This window comes from Micropterus dolomieu, linkage group LG12 (genome assembly GCF_021292245.1).
Source record: "Micropterus dolomieu isolate WLL.071019.BEF.003 ecotype Adirondacks linkage group LG12, ASM2129224v1, whole genome shotgun sequence".
NCBI lineage: Eukaryota > Metazoa > Chordata > Actinopteri > Centrarchiformes > Centrarchidae > Micropterus > Micropterus dolomieu.
The window spans coordinates 8088643-8096831 of record NC_060161.1 but is presented as its reverse complement, the minus strand read 5'-3'; positions in this window follow the sequence as shown (position 1 = coordinate 8096831).

Genomic DNA, 8189 nt, shown 5'->3' with positions numbered 1-8189 from the left:
AGAAGTTACTTGTGCAATGTTTTTATTTTCAGCAAGACACTCCTTCATCTAATGTAATCAATGCTTGTTCATAATACTTTCCTACAAAATCCCTTTAGAAATGATGACAAAGAAATGTTTTACTATACTCTTAATCGCCAGCTTGAATTTAAGGATGAATCAACAAATTCCCCGGTTCCTAAGGAGAGACGATCTTTGATTTAATCCAAGCTTTCCTCATGTAACCTGAGCTCCCCCAAGTGGACGAAATAAGTATTACATGCCCTCATCGGAAATGCCGTTAAATGTATAAATATCCTGACCACTAATGTGACAATTGTTTCCTGTTACCAAATGCCTAGAACGGTACAACCGTTCAACCATTGAGGTTCGATTGTGGAAAATATTTGATTATAATACGTGCAAATAGATTTCTTTTCTTTAGACATTAAGTTTAGAAAGGCAGTCCCTTGGGAAACCTGAGACGCCCCCTGGGGAACCACGCCCCAGGCAACAAAAGAGCGACACGCGACCTCGCTCTCTCTCTTCTCTTCGCTGTTGGCTCTTCCACCCCGCTCGGCCCTCTGGACGCTTCGGCACGCACAGCGTGCCTCGCCAGGCAACGCCCAGACTCGGCCAGCGAAACAAACAGGCCCTTTTTTTCGCCTGAAGCTACACACCTGAAGTGCCGCGACATCGATCTGCCTTCAGTTTGTTTTAATTTCTTTATTTCTTTTGTTTGTTAAAGTTATCAGTCCGTTAAGTTACACTGGACTAATTCAGGAACGACCAAGTTCCATTTTAAGCCTTTTTCGTCGAGCCAACTTCACCGAGGTCAGACCAAGCCACGTGGTCTCGCCAGCTACAACGAAGGAAACCTGAAAACAGCTGAATTGCCAGACGGAGGAGGCGTTTTCAATCAGACACGGAGAACCCCGGAGAATCCCTAGCAAAAAGCCAGGATCGGCAGCTAGCGTGGGACCCGTGCAACAGGCCAAAAGCAGGCTGTCGACAAGCAGTAAGACTTAACACACGTCCTGTGATCAGATGTCCATTTTTAACTCCTAAATTATAGCATTAGTTTACTTTAATTAGCTCCTATGCCGTATGAGTCAAATGCTTCCCACAATCGAACCTCCAGGCTCATTGTTCAGCAAATGTTTATGTTCCCTGTATCCAACCATCTTTTTATCACCTTAGTTAGAGAATAAATTCACTGTAATATAATCAAAAGCTGTGTGTGTTGCCTATTTATAGTTCCTGCCAAGAGAATTGACCCTTTAGATATGAGACTGACTGACTGACTTAAGATAATTGAGCGATTATTAACTAACTGATCACTAGTAATAATTGTATAATTATTCAAAACTACCTAGAGGTCCGGAGACTCTAGGATTACAACAACTCCGGTGGTGCCCTTAACGAGGAAATTTTGATTTTATGAATTTAATTCATAATGGGGTATCGATTCTCATAAATTTATTAAAATGCATAACTAATAAATTTAGGTCTGCTACAAAGACATTAGCCTAAGGTCTAATCTTGATTTCCACACTCACAGACTTTAAGGCGCAGTCCCGCTAAGTCTTTTTTCTTATTAAAAAATGTGGATGTTTAATGACACTTAAGTATGTTTAGGTCAGTTTTGATTGGTTTATGATTCTGAGAACTTTAGAGGAAAATGTGTTAACCTGTGAAAGAGGAAAAAGAAGTCATTGCACAAATGTGCAACAGCAAAATCTTGCAATTGCAAAAGACAGGCTGCTGAACCTAGAGAATGATGAAAAACAAATAAAAAAGGCAGTTTCACGGCCATACTTCTAAGCTATCCAGCATCCAGCTTGACACAAGGGCCCAGATGTTCCTCTGTTTATTTCTATGCATCACCATATACAGGCTCTCATTCCACATCTCCTCCCTATTAAGGCCAAAAAGAGAGCTGCCTTCACTTTATTAATCAGCTCTGGGTTTAATCACAAGTCAATTAGCCGTGTGGCCTAATTGACTATCATCTTAATTGCTCTATCACGCTCCTCCTTGGAGGACTGCGTGCTGCCAGCTTATCGTCTTACTCCTCGATAAGACACACACTTAATGAATGCTCACACTTGTGTATGGAAATGCCGTCAGTCGGATTCCTCTCACGTCTGAGTGGATGCCCCCGTGAGGCCAACAGCTAACCGAGGCAGGGACTGAAGAGGCAGTCTGACATTTATGGGATGTAATTGAAGATGTGTATGAACCCCCACGCTCCGACATAGATGGATATCAGCCGGCAGCAGATCTGCTGTCCTGCTTCATCAACCTGCAGTGAGACAAGGCTGAGAGGAGGTGAAGAAGGTGACTGTTAAATGGGGAAGCTACTGATAAAACAGCAGCTCGTACATGGGGATCTGAGTTGTTTTTTTCACTCTTGGTCAATAAGAACATGCTGCAAATACAGAAACACCCTGCAAATACAAAAATATAACCAAATACAGAAGTAGCAGGCGACAAGAGAAACTGTTTCCAGTTTAACTAAAGCTTTTGTCAGGCTTTCAACTGAATCTTACAGTCTTCCTCAGCGCATGTTGGCTCAGCTGTCAACATGTGACTTAGATATGGAACCAGGTGCTTCGTGTTCATTCAGTCTCTTGTCCAGGGCCCTTGTGTGAGATACCAGGGTTCGATTCCCAGTGTGATACGTCCCAATGTGTTCCTGAGCAAGACACTTCACCCCTAGTCAGAGATGGGGACTCGAGTTTGAGACTCGGACTCGAACAGGTTTATTGTTGACCATGTAACGCTACAGTTTTATTTAGTTAATGTTACACTGGGTTTGAGAGTCTGGGGGACGTGTTGCATTGCACACAACATGGTTGTGCTCTGTAAATGAAAAACAGGTTACAGTTACAGAATTCCTTTTAGCTTTGCAGTTTTATAACCTGCCTACGTAACACGTATCCTCCCACACGTGAGAGAGGATAACCAACAGCGCAGCTGCTGAGCCATTCATCATAAACTTTGGCTTTAAAACTTCAGAACTCAAAATAAGTTAGTAACCTGAGGTCAGTAAACATGTTTAGCTCAGCATTGGCCATCTAACGTTAGCTTGCTTCTTGCTTCAGCTACGACCTACGGGAGGTTTAGTCCGGCTGTTGTTCGTTATGAAGATATGAATGAGCGTTTGTTTACTTGCCAAACTTGTGGCAGTCGATTAACGTAATTATTTACGTCCTGCTGTCTGCCATTACGTTAATTATTAACGTTGGCTGCAAACAGGTAACAGGTTTATTGTTGACCATGTAACGCTACAGTTTTATTTAGTTAATGTTACACTGGGTTTGAGAGTCTGGGGGACGTGTTGCATTGCACACAACATGGTTGTGCTCTGTAAATGAAAAACAGGTTACAGTTACAGAATCCCTTTTAGCTTTGCAGTTTTATAAGCAGCCTTGATTGAGCACAGCAGGTGATACAACATTCATCATAACCACGAGAGACTTGAGACTTGACTTGGACTCTTGCTCAGAGACTTGACTTGGACTCTTGCTCAGAGACTTGACTTGGACTCTTGCTCAGAGACTTGACTTGGACTCTTGCTCAGAGACTTGTGAGCATCTCTGCCCCTAGCTGCTGCAGGGGCGTGCGACCTCCGATATATATAGTAAGATGTGTAGATTTTCCACGCCTTAAGACGTCTCATTTTGGCATTTATGTGCCTGTTTTGGTTGTGGCCAATGAATCAAAGCACTCATACATATTCATGAGGGTTGCATCAATGATGTTGCATGTTGTGCATAAATTACAGATAGGAGAGTCTACATATTTGTTGCAGGAACCTACGTACACCACAAAGAAAATGATGTGTATTAAACGTAAGCCAGAGTTGCGGTTTAGAAGAAACCAATAAACTTTAAGCGGGGGATGCTAAAGATTTAGAAGCAGTGGAAACCTCTTAAAGTGATCGCCTCTGACCGGGTCAAATTGATCACTAGGAGAGGATGATTTTTCTTTCCTTTTTCTTTATTTCTCATGCAGATTACCATCTATTTGACACGTGTATATTTATTACATGAATATAAAGTAATGAAATGGACAGCTTTACTACGTAATTTTTACGGTGGTTTCAGTACATTTCTTCATTTTTAAGTGGACAGTTTTCTTCCTATAACATTCCATATTTGTACATTTGAACTTACACTACACATGTCCTCAAACTCATTGGGTGCAAACACTTTTCTTTTAAAAAAAGAAATGTAGGCTACATACATTTTTTAAAATGTTTTTGACATAGCTACTATGGATAACTATGACCTGGAGGACTGAGAATCTTCACAGACAAAGAACCCAAATGGCTGTGTCAGAGTCATTAGTTTTCTAATGTTCATATGCCAAACACAGTTAATGTTACTGAGTAAATGACGTGCGCCGATTGTGCCTGTAGACCAAAGTGAATCAGAAAAGAGTCTTAGTGGCCCTACCATAAAACACCTGCTTTTATAATGAAGTTTGGTTTAACCACTCGAAAGACCGCTGGGAGCAGAGGGTATTTTAACCTTAATAATTCACATAAATTGAGCTCACCGACCTTCTAATAATAAGCATCTAGAAATACATTACCTGGAGATTTGATAAGGTAGTTGTACATGTCAGGTCTGTCCACTTTGATAGAGGCAGACTGAAAGGACGCTCATCCTTCCGTCTCTTTTCTATATAACAACATTATATCGTTGATTGGCAAGAACATAATTGTTTGCCTGACTGGCCATAGGATTTGGGCTCACAATAGCCAAAAAGCCATATGGTTTTCTTTTTTTAATGGTATTTAATTGGCAAAGTCAGTAATTGTATTTACCACCAATCAAATTAGAGGGATAAAAGCAAGCAATTGCAATTCAAGCAACCTAAAAAGCTACAAAATTAAAAAGGTATTTAAACATTACATCAGATTATTTTGCATTATTTTTTTCCCACATGCGGTAGTAGGTGGTGGTGAGTTTGGGTAGTTATCAGATAGACATTTTGGTTTGCATTTTTCAAGTATTTCTTCATGATCAAGTGTTAGCTACATCCAGTTGACATTAACGTTTTTTAGTCTTCAGAGTTACGAGTCTCTTTCTGAATCAAAATGTAGCAGAAGTAACTCAACGGCAGCAAACGTTAGCTGGTTAATTCAAACTGTCTCCTCAATTGGATGCCAGTAATAATCCAAGCTCACAACCCAATCTAGCTAGTTAGCCAGCAAGGTAGGTAGCATGTGAAGGTAAATAAAAGGATATGTTTGTTTCTTCTAATTGATTAGTGACTCCTTTCATTATTGTGTTGTTGTTGCCCTAGCTAACAGCAGCTGCATCCGGTAGCAGTTAAGCATGCTTGCTTTAGGGGGATGCGATTGGCTGAAGGGTGCAAGGTTGGTGCCAACCCCACTGTCATCCCTGAAAAGTGACAAGATGATTATTATACTTTTTTGAAATGAAAATATTTATTATGAAATAATTATTGTAGAATGTTTTTAGTTGTATAATATTTTCATCCTTCCTTTAATTATTACAACACTGATATACAGTTTAAAAAATATATATATTTTGTAATGTACTGATGTGATTATTATTTATTTAATATTAAACACTCTGGGGCTCCATAAACAAGTACTACTGTATAACTATCAGTGGTGGACGAAATATTCAGATTCTTTACTTAAAATTACTAATAATCTAAAACTACTGTTACAAGTAAAAGTACTGCATTGAAAATGTTACTTAAGTAAAAGTATGTTCATATAAAATGGACTTACAGTATTAAAAGTAAAAATACTCAATTCAGAAAAATGTCCCCTAGTATATTTTATAGGATGAGATTATTATTAGTCAAGCATTCATGTAAAAGCAGGATTTTACTGTTGGTGAGGTGAAGCTAAGCCTGGTACATGGAGCCCGCACTCTACCAACTAGTTACATTTTTAAAAAAATCATCATATAAGCTCTTCTGTGTGTAAAAAGCTCAATTTATGAAGCAACTACTATTAAGGTTTAATCAAGGAAAAAAAAAAAAAAGCAAATATAAAAAGAGCATTTAATCTTTACATTATCTGTTCTGTGTTCCTCGTTCAAACTCGCGTAGAGGACTGAGGTTAGCCTAAATCTAGTTCTCCACCTTGCATTCTTCAGCTCTCTCTCTGTAACATGTCAAATTGAGAACATGCAAACACAAAAGTCTGATTTGACTGGTGACTTAACTTAATCAGGTGAAAAGCACCCTGTCCACATTTCTGGCTCAAATGCTGACTAGCTCTCTGCGTTGTTCGCAGTGTGAACACTGTACCTGTGGGTGGCCGACTGCCTGAGGCTACAGATCAAGGCATTATATGAGGAGAGCAGTGGATTAGATTTTGTAGACATTGAACCCCTCTGTACAGATGATAGGATTCAATGTTGTAGGGGATAAAGTGAAAGAAAGAACAGGGTAAGGAAATATAGCTCTGAGGCTTCCCACAAAAGCAGCACAGATCAGAAGAAAATCCTTTTATTATCACCATGCCTATGTCAAAAAACATCATGTAAAAATTCCATCATCTAAAACCTAAATTAGACTGATCAGTGCTTCTGCATGTTCTCCAATCCAGTGTATTCTAACGCAGGTATACATGTCACTGTGCTTCTAGCCAACTTTAATTACTCATCAACAGCCTGTGACTTCAAATTCACTTAACTTCCATTCCCCTTATCTGCCTTATTTCCCAACAAGTTTTCTCAGCACCGACAGTGACCCATCATCTGTGAATCATTTCTTTTCGCAGATAATGCTGTATCAAGAGTCCTTGTGGCCCTGCTGTAATGGGTTTCTCTATCCTCCGCAGCTCACCATCGATATGCAGCGTGTCTGGGCATCCCCCTGGGAAGGTGAGGGGGGTACGGGTGAGACCTCCTCCTCCTTATCCAGCGATTGTCTGCTTGGAAATGAGGACGGAAACTGAAACCACCACCTGAATTTGAAAGACAACAAAACTCAACTTTATACTGGACCATTTGCTTTGGTTGTTCTCATACCAGCATTTCTTTTATTTTACATATATACAAAAGCATAAACACAGCAAATAAAACAATGTATATAAGATATATAAGAAAACAGTTGCCTATTGCCAGTTGCTTCCAGCAGACAGGGAGCAACATTAGCTTCTTCATCTTTAGCTGCCAGATGTTCTAGTGCATTCATCATTTAGTTGCTTATTTTGTCTGCCTGTCAGAGAGACATGCATGCGTTTCTATAAAATTGGGGTCTGCAGACACGTCCCACACGTGCGCTGGAAAAGGCGGCGGCGGAGACCTCATGACAGCAAGAAGAGGAGCTTTGCTTGCCATTTTTGATTGAACAAATGTAAAATGATCAAGCATCCGCGTCGCATTTCTAACATGTCTGCTAAAGTATTGGGCGAAATGTAAAAATTTTCCAACTGGCCACTGTCACCCCAACAACCGGCGATTGCCAATATTTTAACACAGGTGTGTGCGGTGCCCCAAAGATCTAAGAAACTCACGGAAAGGCTTGTTGTGCATACAGTATTAAGACTCGAGTGATTCAGGCACAAAGGTCAGTTAAACTTTAGACTAATGTTGACTCCAGATATGTGTAGGATTGTTTTTCCCTTTTGATTGTTCTGCAAAGAACAGTACAGAAAGAGCTACATTCATTTGCATGTCAAAATCAATCCGTTTTACAAGCTGCCACAGTCAGGTGTCAGCACAGCTCTGGTGCTCGCTCTCCTAATGAAGTTGATTCACAGAAGAAACTAACTGAAAGTAAGCAGCTGTTCCAACAAGCAACTGTTAACAGTGTCTTGCTACTGTGTTGTATGCAGTGGCTTCAGTAATGGATTCTCCTGAAGGTGAGAACCAGGTAGGTCTGAAACCTATGTTCATTATCAATCATTTTGTCAGTGAAATTATTAGACTTTGTTCCCAGAGGGAAATTTTTTCACAGCACTGTAAATCAACATTCAATATTATCCTCCTCACGTTATTCCCCAACAAACATACACCACAAACAGAAAAAATGACAGAAAATAATGATAAATGGCAACCACAATTTCCCACAGCGACGTCTCCAGATTTCTTGTTTTGTCCAACAAACAGTCCACACTGAGATATTAAATTTACAATCATACAAAACGGAAGAAGGCAGCAAACCTCACAACTGGAAAGCTCTAACCAGTGAATGTCTGGCATTTTTGC